This window comes from Onthophagus taurus, chromosome 6 (assembly GCF_036711975.1).
Source record: "Onthophagus taurus isolate NC chromosome 6, IU_Otau_3.0, whole genome shotgun sequence".
In the NCBI taxonomy this organism is placed as follows: Eukaryota; Metazoa; Arthropoda; class Insecta; order Coleoptera; family Scarabaeidae; genus Onthophagus; species Onthophagus taurus.
In genome coordinates, this window is record NC_091971.1 from 23,666,716 (window position 1) to 23,689,923 (window position 23,208).

The window sequence follows — 23,208 nt, forward strand, 5'->3', positions numbered from 1 at the left end:
AGGACAATAAATTAAGATGATTTAACGCAACTTATCTCTATACTAAGTTGTACCCATGAGGAGTTATAGGCCTTCAAAGTTGGGTCTTAAATTTTTAAAACATTTCGTAATACATTAAGCTAGAAAAACCAAATTTGGTATACGTTATGAGTGTACCGAAGGTATTAATTGGTAGCAAATTGAGACCAATTGAGGCATTTCAAAGGGTTGATTAAGCGTGATGGTCCCCTAAATGTTGACAGATTTTTTTAACCTTTTATTGGATTTAACACATTATTACCTGATTTCATGTGGAATTTAATTCTAAAACTTTTTTTACCCTTATTATTTTTTAAAAACATTGTCGTTTTCATAAAAAACTCAAATAACTAAAGACACGAATTTCGTTAATGGTACTAATCAACCCTTTGAAATACCTCAATTGAGTTCAATTTGCTACCAATTAATATCAGTGGTACACTCATAACGTATACCAAATTTGGTTTTTCTATCTTAATTTATTACAAAGATATTGAACTTTTTAAAAATTTAAGAGCCAACTTTGAAGGCCTATAACTCCTCAGGTGTACAACTTAGTATAGAGGTAAGTTACTTTAAGGCCCGCTTTTAACACCTCTAGTTAAACTGGTCGTTAGTCTAACTATCGGATAACGTTTATCTATTAGTTAACTGCGAAACGACTTTTACCATTTCGATCTAACTAATGGATAGGCTATCTAGTAGTTAACGTAAAAATCTAGGGAAATATTATAATGACTGTTGGTGACGACGTGTAAAAGAGGTATTACAGGTTTCTATCTCCTTTGTCCGTCGGTAATGGTCGGTAATTCGTGGGTAATTCTCATAAACCTATTAGCACCTGTCAGTTCTGTTAGTGGCAATTAACGATCACGAAAAAATAAAAACCGCAAATCAGGCCGAAAAGCGTATTCGGGGGGCAAATTTTAAACCTGAAGAAATAACACTTTTACTTGACTTGGTGGCGGATCATAAAAATGTCCTCGAAAATAAAAATAGCCACGTTAGTACGTGGAAAATAACGTTTGGGTTTTGCAAACAACAAGGAAAAGTAAAGGTACAATCAAAATACTAACTAACCTACTTTGTATTTATAAAAAATTGATCTGCTTTATATGGTGTAGTGCCCAATAAAGCGGCCCACGATACTTATAATGAGTTATTAAAGAAAAGATTAGAGTTAACAACATTAATGTTAGAAAATGAGAAGGAAAGAGATGAAAGTGATAAAATTGAAAAAAGAAGTGGAGATAAAAAAATTAAGAAAAGAAAAAGACAGTTAATCTATTTTTTAAATACTTGTTGGCTTTTATTATTGACCTGAAGCTAATGATTCGCTGATTCCACAAAAGTCAGCTACATCCAATAACATGTTGCCTGTAGCAAAAAAATCTTAACCCTTAACCCGAAACATTGAAATATCAACCTTATTAGAAACAACATGTCTACCAGACCTTGATTATTGAAAATTCAAATATACAACTTCATTCATAGTAATAACTGCTCAAATTATAATTATTAATTTTCGACTACATTTTAAGGAAATTGGCTTGGAACAACGGATGCAACAATAATTCGTTTTTCTGCCAAATACTGCAAGTTTTTCTTGCCATTGGGAACAGTATTTTCATCATTGTGGACTTGATGTGCAACAGCAAATCTCAAAAGATTTAGACCGCAGTTCCCCAGGAAAGTTTGTTGTTAGTGTTTGCCTTAGATGAGGTTCTAACAGTTCAAAAACCAAAAACCACTCCTTCACAAATTTAAAACATTTTGTCACCCTGATAGCACATATATAAAATAAAACTGTTTACTGTACTGATATTTAAAAGGGTGTAAAATACAGCTAATGTATTATATAAAATTAGCGCATTTCATATCGAGAACATCAACTCTTGACTGGTATAGTTGTAACATTTAATTATTTCTGGCTTTCCAAGTTCATTATCTTTAGAATGGTGCATAGTTTAAACTAATAGAACTGCTCTATTGCGTCAAGCCAGATTACTTGTATTGACGTAAAATAGTTATCTACAGTTACGTTTTTGTTTGATCTATCGATAGGTTTACACAATCTAATCACACATTGTGAAGGCTTAGATAGTTTTCTCTCTTCTTCAGAGAGCCCTACACTCACCATCAGTATCTTTTCCTGCGTAAATGTAGCCATTGTAGAAATATGCATTGCGTATGGTCATGCACATTACTTTTATGCCATGTTTAGCTGGCTTGCTAGGCATGCATATACGAAAATGACAATTACCTCTAAAAGGTATAAAGTACATTTCATCAATATTAACGCATTTTCCTACGGAAAATAGTTTTTGGCTGTTTGAAACGAATTTGTCAAAAATATCAGAGATGTTGGATTCGAGTTCTTTCGTTCTTCCCGATGGGCCGTCCCAAATAATCTTTGGAAAATAGAGATAATATGTCCTCATGTGAAGATTTTATAATTGATGACAACATAAGGAGTCCAAGCAGCGCTTTGATTTCAGTAAAATTCGTATCATATCATTATCGATTAGTGCATTCCAAATCTCTTCTTTAGAAGGATTATTTCCTAAATTTCTACCAATTGTAGTTAGCCCTGGTAAACCAGTAATGATATTATGCGATCTGGTTTCAGTGTTTCTTATTGGTTCAGTCGACATCCACTGAAAACCATTTTTGCCACAATATATGACTTCGTCGGATATGTCCAGGAAATCATCATCTGACTTTAATCATTACTATACTCTAAAATATAATCAGGATCTTAGTCCGAATCATCTGCTATTTCATCAGGTTCTTCGTTCGATAAATATAAACTTGTTCCGTTAGCCAACATTTCGTGTACCTTATTTTCAAAATCTGGATCGTTCAAATTTATTCGGGTATCATGTCCACTAGGACTTGGGTTATCCACAGTTGCTACTTTTGTTTAGTATATATGTTACCGGCAATCTGTATAATCCGGTATTCTATACAATACCTAGGCATTTTATAGAATACCTAAAACGTTTAGGTAATGTATGAAATATTATTAATTTTATACTTTGCCTAGGTATTCTATAAAAAACCGAATGCGAAGCAGGCAATGTGTGTAAAAGCCCCAAATAACAATATTATATATTACGTTGCTGATAGTAAATTATTGCAAGTACTTCACGAGGCACATCAAAGTATCGGCCATGGCGATCGAGACCGTATGCTGAACGAGCTTTCTACATTATACAAGAATATAACTCGCCACGATGTTGAACTATATCTGCAACTTTGCGAACCGTGCCAGCAAAAACAAAAAGGAATAAAAAAAGGGATTGTCGTCAAACCCATACTTTCATCTGAATTTAATTCTCGCTGTCAAGTAGATTTCATTGACTATCAATCTCATCCAGATCGAGAATATAAATTTGTAATGGTCTGTCAGAATCATCTCACGAAGTTTGTAATATTAAGAGCACTAAAAACAAAACGCGCAGAGGAAGTAGCTTACAATTTACTGGATATTTTTACATTGATTGGCGCACCAGCGATCCTACAATCAGACAATGGTAGAGAATTCTCAAATCAAATTGTAAGCAGTCTTAAAACGTACTGGCCAACTTTAAAAATTATACATGGTAAGCCTAGACATTCCCAAAGTCAGGTGAGTGTCGAACGAGCAAACCAGGACATCGAAAATATACTAACAACTTGGATGCAAGATAGTGACAGTAATCGTTGGAGTGATGGTCTGCGTTTTGTACAACTCATGAAAAATAAAGCATTCCATTCAGGCATCAAAAGAACACCGTACAAAGCTCTTTTTGTATCTAAAGTAAAAGTTGGTATATCTTTACCTCTCGATGATACTCACAACCTGGAAAGTGAAGAGGATCTAGAAAATGTGATTAAGTCATCACCAAGTATTCTGATTCTTTCAGAATCTTTAATAGTAGATCGAGTTCGGACACAATATCAACCTCTAGAGGCTCAACATCAACAAAGCCCCATCATCGAAAGTTCTGAGATCCGTAATGAAGTTTCGAATGCTCAAAGTGCGTTTGATGAACATGACGATGAACACATGACTATCCAAAGTGCCGAGACTCTTGATGAACCTGTGAATGTTGAAAGTCTTCCTTCTGAGGTACATGGACAACCCTTAGATGTTCTGAATTTTGTATCAGAACGTGAGCAATCATTGGATTCCCTACTCTTGTGCTGTGTTGGTACTGAGGAGACAACGGCTGCTCATTCGTGTAGAACATGCAATAGACCCATTCATGCTATTTGTACTGCTCCGGAGAAAGATATGGCAGAAGGCTATGGTTCTAAAGTTGTTTGCCCATTATGCTTAAAAAACGCTTTAGCTGTACAGAACCGCATCAGTTCTAAAGATAATTTAACAGAGCAAGCTCAGAAAATGCTTAACACTTTTGGAAAAAAACTGGGTACCACTTCTGCTAACACTTCTGGGTACCACTGTAAGAATCCCTGTTCCGGAAGTCGACAGAGGTCGTGGTGATGCTCGCAATATACTAGCTGTAGTCTTACAAAAAACGGATGACGAACTTTATAAAATAGGAACAAAGCAGGGTGTTGTAAAGAATAGGTATTCAAGACAGCAGTTTACAGTTTGTCGTCAAGAACTACTTAAAAAAGAAGATGTCCCTAATCAAGAAACGATGCTCCGTACAGTTGCGAATCTGCAATCTACGGGGACAGGTCAGGGATTTATTAAATGTAGTTGCAAAAAACACTGTGATACTAAAAAGTGTTCATGTCTTAAAAGTAAGATTTTATGCACTTCAAAGTGTCATAATAGTTCCGTGTGTAAGAATAAATAAATATATTTTTTTACTTACTCAATTCTACGTCTTGTTTTTACACAATTATTTTGTTTCCTAAGTTTTTAATACTTATTACTTGATTACTTATAAGCAAATAACATTGTTAGTGATCCCAGAAAAATTTTAAGTTTAATGTCATTTAATTGTGATTTTACTATAGTTATAGAAAGGTACTAGGTGCCTTCTTTGTACAATAACTTATAGATTATAAAAAAGTTTATTATGTGTAAAAATGGATAAATACAGACCAAAATCTATTTATTTTACACATTGTCAGTCGACCAACAGGTACTCTATGTAATCCCTAGGAATTGTATACATTACCTAGGTAAAGTATCTAATGGACAATAATCTTCATAATATTTCATACATTGCCTAGACACCCCAGGTATTTTATAGATTACCTAGGCATTGTATAGAATACCTGAATTATACAGATTGACGGTAACATATATATATGGAACTAGAAACATTGGTCTAGAGGACCTCCTTACCGTAATTTGAAACAACAGGTTTCATAGACTTGCTCGTTTCTAGAGTCTACTACTCACATCACACTGCACTATGACAATTCAAACTCTACTAATAAAAACTAGGTGCTATACATATATAATACTTCCTCGTTCATGGTTTGATGTCATTATCAATTTGTGCTAAAATGTGGTGAAAACACACATTCTATTGTTCTATTCTGTCTTTTATTACGCGTCCACCCCGAATGGGAAATAGATAATTAATTTTCTCCAAGATTTCTTGCCCATCAATTTCAAACCTTTCGAAATCCATGATTTTTTATTCTATCACTGTGTAACACTGTTATAACACGACAATAGCACCGTTTTAATCACTATTATGGAGTTTTGAGCGAACGTAAGCGTTTATTATGATTTTAGGTTAGATTTATGTTACGCCATCTGGTTAAAAATACCTTCAACCAAGTTTATCAATGAGGTAAATATTTAACCCGACCCCCAAACCGATAGTTACGGATAGACCGAAAATAACTATTAGTTAGCGCTATCAACAAGGTAAATATGGTGGTAAAAGCTGATTTTTGCGCTAACCATTAATTAAAGTTAACAACCACTTTAACTAGAGGTGGTAAAAGTGGGCCTTAGGCCTAGTTTTACCACCTCTTGATAAATTTACCCGATAGGTAAATCCAGCTCTTAGCCAATGAGAGTGCTTAAAACCGCCGTAACCATGGCAACTATCTTCTAGATAGTTTATCAGGAGGATGGTAAAAGTGGGCATAAATCATCTTAATTTATTGTCCTCTACATGTCCCTACTCTGTGTCGGTTCTTATGTGAATCACCCTGTATAATACTTCCTCGTTCATGGTTTGATGTCATTATCAATTTGTGCTAAAATGTAGTGAAAACACACATTCCTTTGATAATCGAAATCTTTTAATAAATTCATCAGTTTGATGGTGGTCTATTCTGTCTTTTATTACGCGTCCACCCCAAATGGGAAATAGATAATTAATTTCCAAGATTCCTTGCTCATCAATTTCAAACCTTTCGAAATCCATGATTTTTTATTCTATCGCTGTGTAACACTGTTATAACAAGACAATAGCACCGTTTTAATCACTATTATGGAGTTTTGAGCGAACGTAAGCGTTTATTATGATTTTAGGTTAGATTTATGTTACGCCATCTGGTTAAAAATACCTTTAACCAAGTTTATCAATGAGGTAAATATTTAATCCGACCCCCAAACCGATAGTTACGGATAAACCGAAAATAACTATTAGTTAGCGCTATCAACAAGGTAAATATGGTGGTAAAAGTCGATTTTTGAGCTAACCATTAGTTAAAGTTAACAACCACTTTAACAAGTAGGCCTAAGGCCCACTTTTACCACCTCTTGATAAATTTATCCGTAACCATGGCAACTATCCTCTAGATAGTTTATCAGGAGGATGGTAAAAGTGGGCATAAATCATCTTAATTTATTGTCCTCTACATGTCCCTGCTCTGTGTCGGTTCTTATGTGAATCACCCTGTATATCGATATTAAATATCTATAGGTAATATTTTTTGTTGAAACATTCGTTCTAATAAAGATCCTTTGTGTCACTGTCTTTGAATTCTAGATTTAAAGATTCGCCTTGAAATGTTCTTGTTAAATTCCTATTTTAAGCGTACAAAAGGGGCCACTGTAAAGGATTTTTCTTTGGCTTCGACTGTAACAATTACGAATCTTAACGAATTGTTTCTTGTTACTAAATGATTATTGTCGAAAAGAGATGAAACAGGTTGGTGTGTATGCGTTAGGAGGACGAAAAATCGACATTGTGGTAGCAAGAGAGTAGAGTGGCAGGAATGAAAATAGTCGCGCGTGTCTCCAAGCGGCGCGGCTGCTACTCCCTAACATTGGGAACCCGGTGGCAGAGCGCCAGTATTTTATTTGGAATCACTTCCAAATAATTAAGGTCGTCATTGAGCAATTTCGGAACGGTACACGACGCTATTTTCTATTTCACGAACTTTGTACGCAAGAATAAAATTTAACAGTAGTTCAAAAGAACTTATTCAAGGTTTTAAATGAAACTAGAAATTTTCATTTTATTTATTCTTTGTCACGAAATCGCGAAAATGCAAATAAAAAAAGGAAGTCTTCAAAGTTATCTAATCAATTATAATACATAGTTATTTTTCCGGTAAACTAATCTAAGTGCTGGTAGCATTTCCGCACGAGTATTTTGCTATTATAAACACGTTTAAACTGATCGTGTATAAGCGCAACAGGTGCTGCCATCAATTGAATGACTTGCAAGATTTGATGAGAAACATTTTACTGGTTCAATTAACCAGAGAACATTTTAGAATATTGAGGACGCCGATTTTCTTCTCTGTGCCAAAGGATCAAATCACAGTGAAGGACGGTGCAATTATCGACAATGAATTGATGCTAAATACAAGCGGGAAATTTGCTAAAAGATCGCGCAAAGTGTTTTGTATATGTCCCACGATCGTTTTTCCTTTTTATTTGGATGGACGAAACGTTTTTCTGATGCCGTTTCGTTAAATTGTGAACTTAACCTTGCCACGCGCTCTTGCAGATAAACACGTTTGCACACCGCTGCCCGTCGCGGTGATGTTGCAGCGTGGCCGCACCACGTAATCACCGGTGCAATTTATATTTTGGATGGTGCGTGCCAAAACTATGCGTGCTGATTTATATTTGATTGATATAAATAATATAGGTAGAGTTAGATTAGTTCAAGAAACTTAACTATTAATTCATTGTGGATAAACTAAAAATAAATTTAAGATTAAGAATATTTGATGTTGCCGAAGAGCTTACTAAAGGGAGGGGAAATTTTTATGATTCCCCCGGTGTTGCCCGCGTGCTCATTCCGTGTTCTCTGCAAAGAAAGAAACGTTGGGGAGAGGTCGGTGGTCTCGTTGCCGTTGGTGCTGTCTGTTGGTGGTGGTAGGTAGGAAGTATTGATCGGGTCGAGTCTTCGACGGTCTTCATACAGCCCTCCGCGGAACCGCCCCAGCCCCCTGTGTCACCTGCGTCATCTCCAGGCAGGCTGCCAGATGTGTAAAGGGTTCCAAAAAAGGACACTCCCAAAATTATCTTTTTCGGTTTTCCATTTTTTTTCAATTTTCACGTTTTAATAACACGTAATAAAGGCAAAGAACAAAGAAACAAAGACCTCATCCGAGATTGCGATCACAATGTTATCGCGGTTATTACGTTATTAATATATATATTTTCCACTCCTCTTTTAAGTTTATCTTTGAACAATTTTGTTCCTTTTTTTATTTATTAAGAGCCTTTGTTTTCGATTCTCTTTGTAAAGCATGAAGTACGAGTGAATTTTTTTTATTAATAAAATCGATTCTTTTCGTGATTTCGAAAGAATTTTCAAGGATTTCTTAATCTTGAGACATTAAAACGTTGAAAATAATAATAAAATCGAAATCATTAATCGCTTGATAAGAACGACGATTTTTACCTTCCCGCACGTCGCAAAAAGAACAATAAATAACACTTATCGCTTGGTATTAAAAAAAAATGTTTTTATCGACGTTTCTTTTCTCATGTCATTTCAATCTGATATTTAATTATTTCAAAGTAATTTGTCGTTTTGAAAGTGTTACGTTTAAAGGATAGGTCATCAAGAACAATTTCAGTAACCATACAACCAAGAGCAATTACCACCACAACAGAGTATCAGTTTAAACGTTTAAACACCTAATCGCGTTTCCTTAAACGGCCTAACAATTCCAACATTGTTTACACGAAGGCGAAGAAATGTCCGCTTTGTTCCTTTTTTGTGCCCTACATTCATACGTAATAAACGTAAATACAGAAAACTAATTATTGTTATCTATTACCGGGTACGGGAAATGCGACTTCCTATCATTTCTGATTATCAACTAATTAATTTTTTACAAGTCATTGACATCTATTAAAATGTTTTCCAAATAAAGTAATCCTTCCAAAAAGAGCGTGTCCTCGAAGATGGTTTTTCAGTTCCTCATAACAAAACGAACAAACACGTGTCTTGAATGAATCTGTAACCAACATCCAAAAACTGCATTGAAACATGGGGTGTTCTTAAATGGTGCCCGGAGGTCGTCTTTATTAAAGAGAAAAAGACGCGCTATTTGGTTCGTTTCTTTGCCATCGTTGGATTGACGTAGCGTGTGTATAACGTATGCGCCGGTGAGTCTTTGCGCAGCTCTCCTCTGTGGCCACGTGTTGCGAAATTTATGGCGTTGTTTGTCGCTTTCGGTTATATAAAACGGGCCGTCAAGAATCGGGATCCTTGAATATTCATAGCGGCACCGAACGAATATGGCACCGAGAGATGCTATGTGTTTATATTGTTTATTGTTTCTTTTGAGACGTGTTAAGGTTGACGAAGAAGAAGAAATAATTTTTTTGGTGGTAGAAAAGTTTTTGTGTGCACAAAAAGGAATATTAATAGATGAGATTGATCGAGTACAGATGCTCTCTGCTCTGTTTGGTCTCTCTACCTCTCTGAGATTTTTGGCATGGATTTTTTGGAATGAACACCCACCAAGATAGACACACATAAGACTCACGTTTAGTTTAGTTGGCTCATTAAATTATTTCTTTAACCAGTAATCTTTATAAATCATTATTTTTTTTATAATCCATATCGATTATTCTTATCTATTCAGTGACAACACTTGCAATTTTCAACTTCGATATCTAATCATCCCAACTTGCAATGAAACTAATTAATAAGTTTTAATCACAATAACAACGACACGTTTGCATTTCATTTCATTTTTTTATTAAATCAAATGTAATTGATTCCAATCCATTTTTTTTTTGCACGTCCACTTGCTGTGTTCTAGTAGACGATTATCGATCGCGATAAAGTGTCAACAAAGGAAAAGAATGATTCCTTGTCAAGTGCTTCTCGCGTTCACAGACAATGTCGTGACGTATCTACATTCAAAACGTATTGCAAATTAGACAGTCATAGCATATCAATTAGACAAACCCAACAAATAAGTCTTCAATTATTAACATAAATCTATATCTATAACATACAGGTTGTTCATAATTAACCTTTCTTGAAGATGGCGTTAGTTAGAAGTTATTAAAATTTGTTATACAAATTTTATCATTTACTTTTTGTATTAGGTAAATCTATATAACTTAACCTATTTACATATAAATATAGGCTCAGATATTTACGGAACAACTAGAACTAACACTACTAACTAGTAACAATAACAATTAAAAATAGAGCTAACACTAGCATTGGAATTAACACTAGGCTTAGAACTAGTATCTAAAAACCTAGAAACTAGTAACATTCGGGTTTAGCCGTACGTCTTCAGATAGTATTCTAAATCTTCTCACATTTAAAACCTGGTAAAACACTTAAGCTTATGGAAATGATTCAATTTATAGGATAATTGAAATATTGAAGTTCGAGTTAGATAAATTTCACTGTATATGATTAAGAAACCTAAATTTTATGTTTTAGTATTTCCCACTAAACTTAATAGATATTATCTTTTCGTAACAATATTTATCAAAGGATTACTAAAAAAAGGTTGAAATATTATGTTGGTTACGACAAGTGTTTCGCAATTTTTCAATTCGGTTATGAGAGGAGAGGAGTTGGGCTGTGGTTCTTAGAACGTAAACAGACAACGAAAAGTCAAACATTGATAAACCAGGTGAGGAGGAGAGATAAACTTCTTTCGTTTGGCTTTCAAGTGTTCCGCAAACTGTGTTATCACGTGGTCTATTAAAAAGGTACACATGAGAGTACTAACGGGACTTAACGGGCGAAAGCGTTATTTTTTTCTTGCGCAACGTAACCAACAAGATCTTCGGTTCTTATTTGGAACGCCAAATAAATTTATCTGTACTTCGATGTTTTCTTTTCATGATACGTTTCCTCGCCCTTCTTTAACCCATTTTTAACATTAACAAGTAAAATAAATATTGATGAGTAAATATGATCCTTTTTTGTTAAACATTTTCTTTTTTGTGGTAAATCGGTGTTGTGCTAATGACGAATCTATACCAAAATGTTTACAAATGTTGGGTGCGTTCTAAATGACTTCTTTATATTATACGATCATTTAAACACGATTTGACTCATACTTTCTTTACCAACGTTTAATAAGTAAATTAAGTACATAGTGATAAAGACTTTTAATTTGTAACAAATTTAAGTTTGATTTGTAGGACTGTTAGTTTTTTTTATGCATGCTTTACAAATTTCGAATTAATGAACGATGTATTCATGATTTATTATTTTTCTATTGAATCACCAAGGTGTGGTGTTACGTATCATCGTAAGTACACGTCCTTTTCCTTTTTTTGAGTGAATTAACCGTAAAGTTTCATAATTGCTGTCATAGATAAGACTTAGCCCCGTTTTTCGCTGAATATACGTCATTATTTAAGAATATGCGTCATTTTTGTAGCAGTTTTTCACCAATTTTTGCTTCATCTGAAGATAGTCTTTGTTGAAATTTAAAATATACGAGAAAGTTAAATAAATAGTGTTACGTGATTCTAAGTAGACAACTTATGCCACACACTAATCTAAATTTAAATGCTCTTTCATTCTGAAAATGTGTGTATGTATGTTTTCTAAACGTTCTTGTAAGGTTCACGCGTTTTTCGTTCACGAACACATCAGTTTGTAATAAATGCAAGGCCACGTAAATATTGGGCGTTATTACATCCGATGAAGGAAACTTTGAGGTCAAGAAAAATCTTTACATTTTTATTTCGCAACAAATTTTCAGAACACACTGTAATATAACTCTTGAATTTATGAAATCCTATTAGAAAATTCCACGTTTCATAAAATAGCTAGAAAAACTGGCTGCGTCATTCCTGCAGTATGGTGACGTTAATCTTGTTAAGTCCGAGAAGTTTATGGATATTAAAACTTAAAACACGTAGCAACCGTTTTTCTTTAACGTATAACATCCTGGTGAATGAGGATTATTCTCTCGAAAACACGCCGAGTTTGGAGAAAGAAGAAGATGAAGATGTAAAAGTAAAAGTGTCGATGTCGTAGTCGTTGTAGCGTACAAGATGAAGTAGGAGGAGGAGGTTAAAAAGGAAGTTAAAGGCCGCGGCCCTCGAGCCATCTCGAAATCTCGAAAAGAGACATGCGCGGCCCCGTTCCTCTTTTCTCTCGAGGTGCTCTTCAGTCTCGACCCCACTTTAATGGTAATAGTATAATGGTTGTCGTCGACGTCTTCTTGTGGCGTCGGGGCGCGGTTCATACTGAACACGGCGTCGTCGCCGCCGCCGCCATCATCGACGCGCTGAGACGCCAGCAGCTGACGCATCCGCGAAGATCGAGCCACTAGCCAACGGCAGCCAGCCAGCCAGCCAACGGCCAACGCTTCTGCAGTACTCGACAGCGCCGTGCCCAGAGTGCACACACACCGCCTGCGCCTCTTCGCGCAGTGCTGCTGCTGTTGCTGCCGCGACCCAACGATTTTAATACCAAGAGGAAGAATCGATCAACACCGCCCACAAGGTCTGTAGAATAACCCTACATCATCATTTTCTTCAAAACATCAACATCTTGAAAAAATAAGACCGTCTTCCTCTTGTTAATGTTACTATTAACACTAAATTTGTTAATCGACTTCTTATCCTTGTTGTAATCGACGTCTTCACTACTGTGATATTGTCGGGAACGTTGCGCAACCAGTACGGACTCGCGTGGAGAGACTCATCGGGCTGCGCGTGTTATACATAGTTGGTGGGGCCGCCACCAGAGCGGCCCCCGAAATCTCCTCGTTACGTTTCGATTTCTCTCCGTTCGTTTTCGGAGGGGTCTTCGTGGTTGTCGGGAATCTGGGACGTCGCTTCCTCCCTTCATCGGTTTCCTAGCGTCGCGACGTCGTCGTCGTCGTCTGCGTTGTTGCGTCGATCAAGTGCTGCGGTGTTTATTTTCGCCGTAGCCGGTTGGGTGACTGACGGTGGCACGGTGACGTAGTCGAAGTGTGCCTCTTCTATTCGAATCGTGAAGGTTTCGTGTGACGCGTTATCGCATCTCTCGTTGTATGTTCGTGGGTGGTGGGATATATTGCTGCATATTTATACTGTTTGGTTTGCATCGTGATACTTTAAATGCAAAATTTTGATTTCACTTGTTTCATCTTATAAGATACCTAAGGAAATGCAACGCACACTAATAATATAATCACACTAATTCACTTAGAGTATCCGAAGCATGACGAGGAATGACACATATTTGACATTCATGTGACTTTCTTCGAGGTCAAAACGTGCCCATTGTCTTCACAGTCCCAAGAGTATTAATTTTTTTTAATCATTCCATCTACCTGAACTTGCAAACTAATATAACTCATCATTATTTACAAAACAATTTTTTTTCGTAAATATTTTCGGATCGATGTCTTACTAATAATGGTAACCACGATCTGAATGCTTAATGGAGGCAACATAGTGGTGCGAAGTGGGTCAACCGCGGCACGCGAGGAGGTCGACCGAAGAGACCATGACACACACACACCGACACACAGACGTAGAACACACACACAGCCAAGAAGAGACTCTCGTTCTCGGTTTCTTATATGTTATGATGAAGAGAAGTAGAGGCCGTTGGCCTCCCCGTTCGTTCGTTCGTTGAAAGCGAAACGACGCGTAAGCACAGTTATCTCGCGTTTGCTTTCGATGGGGATTCCGTTAGGCCGATGTAAACATAACCTCTCTTATAATACCATCAGCTGATCATTAAATTGTCGATTTATTTGGGTTTTTCGAAGATTTAGGTAGTTTTTCTGTAATGGGATTAATGAGTTATGTGTATTATGCACCTCACCTTTATTGTAACTTCGCGTAACTTGTCGGTCTTCGCAGACGTCGGAGTTCTATTAATTCTTAGGCGAATTCGTCCTTGACACGTTAAACCTCGCGTTTGCCAACTCCCACGTCTGCGGTTCTTTCTCTCGCTCTTTTCTCTTCGATGCTTATTGATTTTTTTTCTTCATTATTTCCGCTTTCTATTGGTTGTACTTGTACATGTTTAGTTGAACATTTTCGATTGTTTATGGTAGTGTTTTTGATAACAATTAACACTATGGAATGGAACTAAAAAATCTTGACAGCTTTTACACCTGGAAGATTTATTTGCCAAATTTTTCTAAAAATATTTGTGCTACAAACAGTTTCGTTCCAAGTTATTTCTTTTTTAATTTTAAACGTTGGTCTTCTAAAATTTGCGTCAATCGAATCGACCTCAAAAAAAATAAATCGTGATCAGATTTTCTTTTTCTTTGTCATGTCAAGAAAACGTCGTCGTCGTCGTTGTTGTCTTTGTGTCCTTCAATGGTTTAAAGTCTCTTTCGCACGTAACCGATGCCCCATGCCCCATAAATTAGTTGCATAAAGTCGAAGGTGCACACGTCATTGACACTGTATTTAGCGAGGCAAATAAAAACCAATTTGAGTGCTCGACTCGTTTTATTACGCAATTTTGGTTACTAACCAACAACAAATAAATTGGTTTAGACTCGTTATCAGAAAACTAATGTTAAGAAAAAATTAGTTGTTTCTATTCTCTTCTTTTTATGTTCTTAATTTAATAGAAAAAGAATAATGAAGTAGTAAAATAGAAACCTTGAGTTAGAAATGATAACAACGGGATAGCAAAGCGAAGTAGGTCAGACAAATAGTTAAATACAAGAACATGTACAAGTAATAAAGTAGTTGCTCAACAATAACGTTTTAGTGTGCGCGTTGTTAAATAAATATAGTGAACAATTTTTATCAAAATAAAAATTGTTTCTTGGAAAGTCGTTTCCATTACATCTATATTGCAGTATTTTTTTATTAATTCATTGCCTTTAATTGGCCGGTTAATTCGTTTGGTACTAGAGTTACCAATCAGGTATTTCATGTTTTCTGCAATACACACACACGCAGCACCGAATAATTGGGTGTAAAGGAAAAAATGTCCTCTGCAACTCTACTAGCAGCAAAGTCCGGCGCAAAACTATTAAAGATTTTTTTAATAGACGCGAAGGCCTTCGCCGCCATCGTCGTTGACTTTGTTATCGCGTTTTACTTCGAAAAAAAAAACTTTGAGCAACGTTTTCGAATCGCAATATGAAGAATTATATGTGTACTTTTGTTGTAACCGAACAAAATACACAATACGTATACAAAATGGTATTATGACACACACATACTAAATACGCGTTCGTTATCGCTCCAGGTATTTGTTCCACTAAAAATACCTCTGTTGCCAAAGATAAGATACACAAGAATTAATATGTGTTTGGAAGAGAAAAATTAAATACATCAAAAAGTAAATAAGATCTGCAAAATAAAGATGATGATAAATTTTGTCTTCTAAGAATTTCAATTTAAATCTAAAATACCAAAAATAAGAAAATATTACAAAAACAGATTAATAGGCCTCTTAGAAGTTTTTTTCTTTATTGACGATTCGTTTTAGAATAAAATTGGATTGCATAAGAAAAACGACAAAGTGCTCTTGCATAACTTGGTTCAATTAGTGGTTAAAAATCGAAACGTTCTTCACGGTCAACAGCGGTATATAAACCTTTTTTCTGTTTAATTTTCAATAAAATTACTTCTGTGTTAGGGCACGACGCATGTTAATTGCTTAATTGGTGGACGTTGAAACCTGGTTCTAATGGCGAAAAAAGTAGACTTAATTACATTTGATGTTACCTAGCTGCAGTTGTCGGCAATCGCAAAGTGTTTTTCAAATAGATTTACTTTTTACGAAAGCAAAATAGAAAATGTTATATTTTTTTATTCGAATTTAGGGATAGGTTGTGATTTTTTCGCGATGACTCAAACAAAACAAAAATTTATACTCCTTATCTAAAAGATGGTTATTTTTATTTTTTTCTTGAATTGTTACTGAACGTGAACAAAGTCTGATGAGTTCACCATATTTTATCTAAATCTCACTTTTTTATTTTATTATCGTTTTATTATCGATGGTGAGCGGTGACAATGCGAGGATCAATTGCTTTCAATTACTGCTTCTTGTCTGATAAAAATATAAAAGACGAAATGCAAAATTTAATTTAAAAAAAAATTAAATAAAGTAAAACCTCGAAATAACGGATTAATATAGGGAAAGAAGTGCCCGTTATTGCCAAAAGTCTGTTATATGAAAACTTCTTAATTTGTACTTTAAACTGTTTGAATGAATAATTTTAATAAACACAAATTCGAACAGCTATCCACACCGTTGCGTTTTGTATTAGTTAGTTCTACTTTTAGTTCAGTAAAAATATACAATAATCTAGCACTAAATAACAACTAAAAGTAGAACTAACATTAGCATTAGAACTAAGATTAGACCTAAAATATATTATACAACAACCTAGCACTGAATAACAATTAAAACTAGAACTACCACTAGATCTAGAAACATTCGGGATTAGCCGTATCCCGAATGTTTCTAGTTCTATTGTTAGTTAGTTCTAGTTCTAATTTTAGTTCAATGAAAAATATACAACAATCTAGCACTGAATAACAATTAAAACTAGACCTAACACTAGACCGAGAACTAGAAACATTCCGGCTTAGCCGTCTTAAGAGACGTACGGCTAATCCCGAATGTTTCTAGTTCTAGTGTTAGCTACTGCTAGTTCTAATTTTAGATCAATGAAAAATATACAACAACCTAGCTCTGAATATCAATTAAAACTAGAACTAACACTAAACCTAAAACTAGAAACATTCCGGTTTAGCCGTCTTAAGAGATGTACGGCTAAACCCGAATGTTTCTAGTTCTAGTGTTAATTAGTACTAGTTCTACTTTTAGTTCAATGAAAAATATACAACAATCTAGTACTGAATAACAATTAAAACTAGAACTAATACTAGACCTAGAACTAGAAACATTCCGGTTTAGCCGTCTTAAGAGACGTACGGCTAAACCCGAATGTTTCTAGTTCTAGTGTTAATTAGTACTAGTTCTACTTTTAGTTCAATGAGAAATATACAACAACCTAGCACTGAATAACAATTAAAACCAGAACTAACACTAGATCTAGAAACGTTCGGGTTTAGCCGTCTTAAGAGACGTACGGCTAAACCCGATTGTTTCTAGATCTAGTGTTAGTTAGTGCTAGTTCTACTTAGAACTAGAACTAGGAACATTCGGGTGTAGCCGTACGTCTTTAAAGACGGCTAAATCCAACCCAACCCAAATGTTTCTAGTTCTAGGTCTAGTGTTAGTTCTAGTTTTACACTAGCACTGGTACTATCTAGAACTAGAATCATTCGGGTTTAGCCGTCTTTAAAGACGTGCGGCTAAACCCAAATGATTCTAGTTCAAGGTCTAGTGTTAGTTCTAATGATAGTTCAATGAAAAACATACAACAACCTAGCACTGAATTACAATTAAAACTAGAACTAACACTAGACCTAGAACTAGAAACATTCCGGTTTAGCCGTCTTAAGAGACGTACGGCTAATCCCAAATGTTTCTAGTTCTAGTGTTCATTAGTACTAGTTCTACTTTTAGTTTAATGAAAAATATACAACAATCTACTACTGAGTAACAATTAAAACTAGAACTAACACCAGATCTAGAAACGAAATTAAGAGACGTACGGCTAAACCCGATTGTTTCTAGTTCTAGATCTAGTGTTAGTTCTAGTTTTACACTAGCACTGGTACTATGTAGAACTAACACTCTACCTAGAACTAGAATCATTTGGGTTTAGCCGCACGTCTTTAAAGACGGCTAAACCCGAATGATTCTAGTTCTTGGTCTAGCGCTGCATAACAATTAAAACTAGACCTAACACTAGACCTAGAGCTAGAAAACTAGAAACATTCGATTTTAGCCGTACGTCTCTGAGTTTAGCCGGCTAAACCCGAATGATTCTAGGTCTAGTGTTAGTTCTAGTTTTAGTTCAATAAAAATATACAAGAATTTGACGCTTAATAACAATTAAAACTAGAGCTATCACTAGCATTAGAACTAACACTAGATCTATAACTAGAAACATTCGGGTTTAGCCGTCTTAAAGACGTATGGCTAAACCCGAACGTTTCTAGTTCAAGGTCTAGTGTTAGTTCTAGTGATAGTTCAATGAAAAACATACGACAACCTAGCACTGAATTACAATTAAAACTAGAACTAACACTAGACCTAGAACTAGAAACATTCCGGTTTAGCCGTCTTAAGAGACGTACGGCTAAACCCAAATGATTCTAGTTCTAGGTGGAGTGTTAGTCCTAGTTTTACTCTCACACTGTTACTAGAAGTAACATGATACCTAAATCTAGAAACATTCTTGGTCTAGCAAAGAATGGGATCACTCAGTAGTTAAAAAAATATCAGCAGTATGATTTACGACACATTTCCTTGAAATTCGTTGAAATGTGTTTGAAACATAAAAAACAACTAATGCTGTATAAATCTTTAAGAAGTTTGCTATTTTTTTATTACAAGAGGGCAAAGACCGAAGTTGAACCGAATGCACTAAAGATATTAACCAACGATGAGGCCGTAATAAAAAAGCAAACATCAGCGGTCAAAACTAAAGAGTATAATGAGCCCAGGTCAAAATAACATCACCAACAACTTACTCAAATACGGAGGAAAGAACCGAAATCAATAAATAACTGCTTTATTAACGCTGCATAACAATTAAAACTGGAACTAACACTAGACCTAGAGCTAGAAAACTAGAAACATTCGATTTTAGCCGGCTAATCCCGAATGTTTCTAGGTCTAGTGTTAGTTCTAGTTTTAGTTCAATAAAAATATAAGAGAATCTGACGCTTAATAACAAGTAAAACCAGAGCTAACACTAGCATTAGAACTAACACTAGACCTATAACTAGAAACATTCGGGTTTAGCCGTACGTTTTTAAGACGGCTAAACCCGAATGTTCTAGGTCTAGTGTTAGTTCAATGAAAAACATACAACAACCTAGCACTGCATTACAATTAAACGCTTAATAACGCTATATAACAATTAAAACTAGAGCTAACACTAGCATTAGAACTAACACAAGACCTATAACTAGAAACATTCGGGTTTAGCCGTCTTAAAAGACGCACGGCTAAACCCGAATGTTTCTAGTTCTAGGTCTAGTGTTAGTTATAGTTTTAGTTCAATAAAAATATACAACAATCTATCGCTGAATAACAATTAAAACTAGAACTATGGTTTTTGATTTATACATCGTATAGACAATTTGGGGAATACCCTGAGTTTATCTATAAACATGGCATAGTGCAACTTAAGGGATAATCCGAGTTGGATTCTATCTATGAGCGCTAACATTTATATTTATTATAAATATACTAATGTTATTAAATAGATAATAATAATAGTATGACTTAAAAATATTTTATCCGTTATATCCGAAATCCGTTCTAACGAGGTTTGTTATATCGAAATTTTACTGTATTGAAAAACATAAAGAAAACTTAACTCCGTGACAAATGTTGTTATATAATCTTGAACAGTAAATTGCACGGTGATCAATATAATTCTCATGCTCGTGCTCGGTAATGAACTACAAACCGAATTAGACGTAAGTTGCTGAGACGTCGTTGACTGTTGTTGCGTTGCCGTGTGCAGACATTGTGCTACTGCTCGGTTACCACTTTGACCTTGCAAAGTTTCCGGCAGCGTCGATCGCGCTTTAAAAGCTTTATTTAAAGTTTTATTTTAGGATGAGTGTTTACAACCCAGAGAGAGCAACCGCGGACTTTTCCCGCTCAAAATGCTTTTACCACGCTTCAATTAATAGCTAAAAAAGAAATCAAAATTCTTTTTTTTTTCTTTTGAAGATTTTTTTACGAAGAAATCATTTCAATACAGTTATAGTTTAAAAGGTGACGGACTCATTGTATTCTTTGACCGAATCCGGCCGAGCCTTGAACGTTGCCCGCCCCATTGTTAGAACAATCGATTGGCCGCAATTAAACCGACCCGAATAACTATACAGGGTGCGGATTAAAAAAATTATGAATAAAATAATTTTTATCTAAAAATTCTTATCAATACAAAGAAAAACTTGTTAAAGGTAATTTTTTGTTCTATTAATTTAAACTAAACCCACTTCCTGTTTCGATAACAAGAAAAGGAAGAATATGCATGGTTATTATGCGTGTTAGTTGAAGAAGTGTTATTCGGTTTCGGATAGGATCGAATATGTCTCGGACGTCAAGTAGGTTAACGAACGTGACCTCCGCGAAGTATCGTCTTCATTGACACGAATTTGCTTGCGCCGTCAAGAGTTCGCCGTTGAGATAAGATGGAGACTTTGAGAAGATGTGTTACACAACATTGGATTGCCAATCGAAGCAATTTTTTTATCTTCTCTTTGTAAACTGATTGAATAATCTGAATTTCCAATGAATCTCTTTAAAGTGATTGGTAAATGTAATTGGATGCGATAAATTATTTAGGACCACCTGTACATTCCTCCAGTGCCGGATTAAGTACTAAGCACTAAAATTATTAAGATTTTAGTCAATTAAAGAAATTATTAATGGGGACATCTAACATGTGAAAGAAAAATTAACTCGTTTTAAAAATAAATAAACGACATCTGGTGAATTATGTCGTACGTGAACGAGAAACCGATTCATTAGACAACTAGTTATTTTAATCCAGTTATTTTATAACGCAACATTCATTGTTTTGTCGTACTCGACATGGAATATGCGTTTGTTGATAGTTATATTTTTGAAAAATTGCAACATATTGTAACTATATTATAATTATAATTTTCTGTTTAATCTTCATGATTTAGAGTTAAAGGCATGATTTGGATATTTGAGGATAAGAAAAAATAGCCACTGAAAATAAACTATTTTTATCCTCAATAGACGAAGTTACTTTAATTTATATCTATGATTTTTTGTAATTGTGTTATATGCTGAAGAAGTCTTAAGGAAGTCAAGAGTCTCTCTTTTTGTTTGGTTGAATCTCGAGTCAAGACTTGCAATGTTAAACAACAAATAAAAAAATTTGTCAAAAGTGATAGTGATCTGATGTTGAAAGTTATTGGACAAGATTGCAAGAGGCTTATGATGGTGAAGATGCGATAAAATAAAATCGGATCGAACTCTTTGGTTTTGAGTAATATACCTTCAGTACCTGAAACGTGTAATTCAGATGATCAAGATGTACAAGCTGGTTTTCTTGGATTTTCTTATCTAAAAATATATCTAAAGTATTTAAAAGTTTTAGTGTATATCGTAACAGGAAGATAACGCAATACTACCGAGATATGCGTGATTTAGGAGATTTTTTGATGGTTGTGGTTCGATCATAACAAAAAGTTTTCAAATCATGGGTTCACAATTAAGGTATTCCTTTATGTTTAATAGTGTAGGTGAGAAATCATTCAAAAAATCACAAGGAGTAGAAGAATTCATAATTTCTCGGTATGACAGAAAGCAAAATATACAGGCTGTCCTGAAACTCAACGTCAAGCGGGTAAAGAGCGAGAGGCCAACGTATACCTGTTCTGGTAAAAATAAGAAAAAAAATCCATGTCTTGTAGTTAAGTGGTAATAGACATATTTTTGAAAACGTTAAAAATCGTTCCCAAACATCATATCTTTAGGTATTAGTATTGTTCTTTCCTTCTCTTTCCATTGTTGAAAAATTAAAATAAAAAATTGGTTTTCGCACTTTAACTATGGATATTTATTTAACTGATCAGCTTTAACCGGTTTCGCCTAATTTATATCGGCATCTTCAGAAAGCTTTCTAAATTATACAAAATACAAAATAAAATTAGTTACAAAAAATCTTAATCTAGTCGAAGGTAGTTAAAAAACAATTAAAATCTTACGTCTGGAACGAACACTTAAGACAAATTTTGATAAGTTATGTGGATAAAATGGATAGCAAAGCGATGTTATAACATCATTGAAAATATATGTAAAATCTGTGGAACGTTGAAAATGTTGGTCGCTTAGATCGTTCATCGAAACAACTGACATGAAGAAAAAACTAAAATTAAGGTTATGTATGGTAAAAACGCGCCAAAATCGGAAATAACCAACTGTACATGTTGCCAACCCAGCAACTGGACAAGACCCTAACAACAAACACCAAACCAACAAATTCAAAATTCAACATAATCAAAGGACTTCAACAAATGGATCTTAATATAAGGGAAAAAAAAGGGGGGGGGGAGAATGAAAGGAAAAATAAAGGATTGGGTGGGAGAATAGGGATGGGAAGGTAGCTGAGGGACACCAGAAGTTGCGGTGAACTACTTGCTACCTAAGTGGTGTAAAAGGAATTCTTAAACACATATATAGTGGCTTCCTGGTATCGTTAATCTGTTCATTTAAACATTTATATGTTGGAAAATTATTCTTGAATTTGTTTATCTCATAGTGTTCGAGTAATTCCATCAAATGTCCTTTGTTAGTTCTACGTATCAGTGTGGCGTTCTCCCTGTCGTCAAATTCATGTTCGATGTTAAATGACAAGTGTTTTCCAAAATTAGAGTTTGGTTTTGTGATCGTATATCCTTTGTCTCAATTTTCGTCCAGTCTGTCCTATGTATGTTGCCATACATGTGCCACATTGTAATTTGTAGATTCCATTATTATCTAGTTTGTCAATGTTATCTTTATTGTTCACTAATAATTTTCCTATAGTGTTATTATTCTTACATGAAATTTTTATATGGTGTTTATTGAGAATCTTTTTAAGTTTCTTATTTATAGTTCCTTGATACTGTATGGATCTATGATATTTGGGTTCGGGGCTCTTATCTGGTAATAAAGTGGTGATCTTGGTGAGGTGATGTTTTTTAAATTTTCTATCAATAAACTTCTCAATCTCATTTTTAGTGAATTGATTATTTTGTGC

The 23,208-nt window shown here is 34.9% G+C and overlaps 1 protein-coding gene and 1 long non-coding RNA gene across 3 annotated transcripts in view; one reads left to right on the forward strand and one right to left on the reverse strand.

The window, feature by feature from the left end:
- Positions 1–23,208, forward strand: part of LOC111415643 (uncharacterized) — a 77,362-nt gene that overhangs the window by 13,239 nt on the left and 40,915 nt on the right. Inside the window, exon 1 of one of the 2 annotated variants that reach the window (XM_023047399.2) lies at positions 12,734–12,860. The exons of the other annotated variant lie outside the window; for it this stretch is intronic. The gene's annotated coding sequence lies outside the window, so the exon portion shown is untranslated. Of the gene's footprint in view, positions 1–12,733; positions 12,861–23,208 lie in introns of those variants that run through there. 2 annotated transcript variants of the gene reach the window in all.
- Positions 1–23,208, reverse strand: part of LOC139430320 (uncharacterized) — a 46,365-nt gene that overhangs the window by 13,154 nt on the left and 10,003 nt on the right. The window lies entirely within an intron of this gene.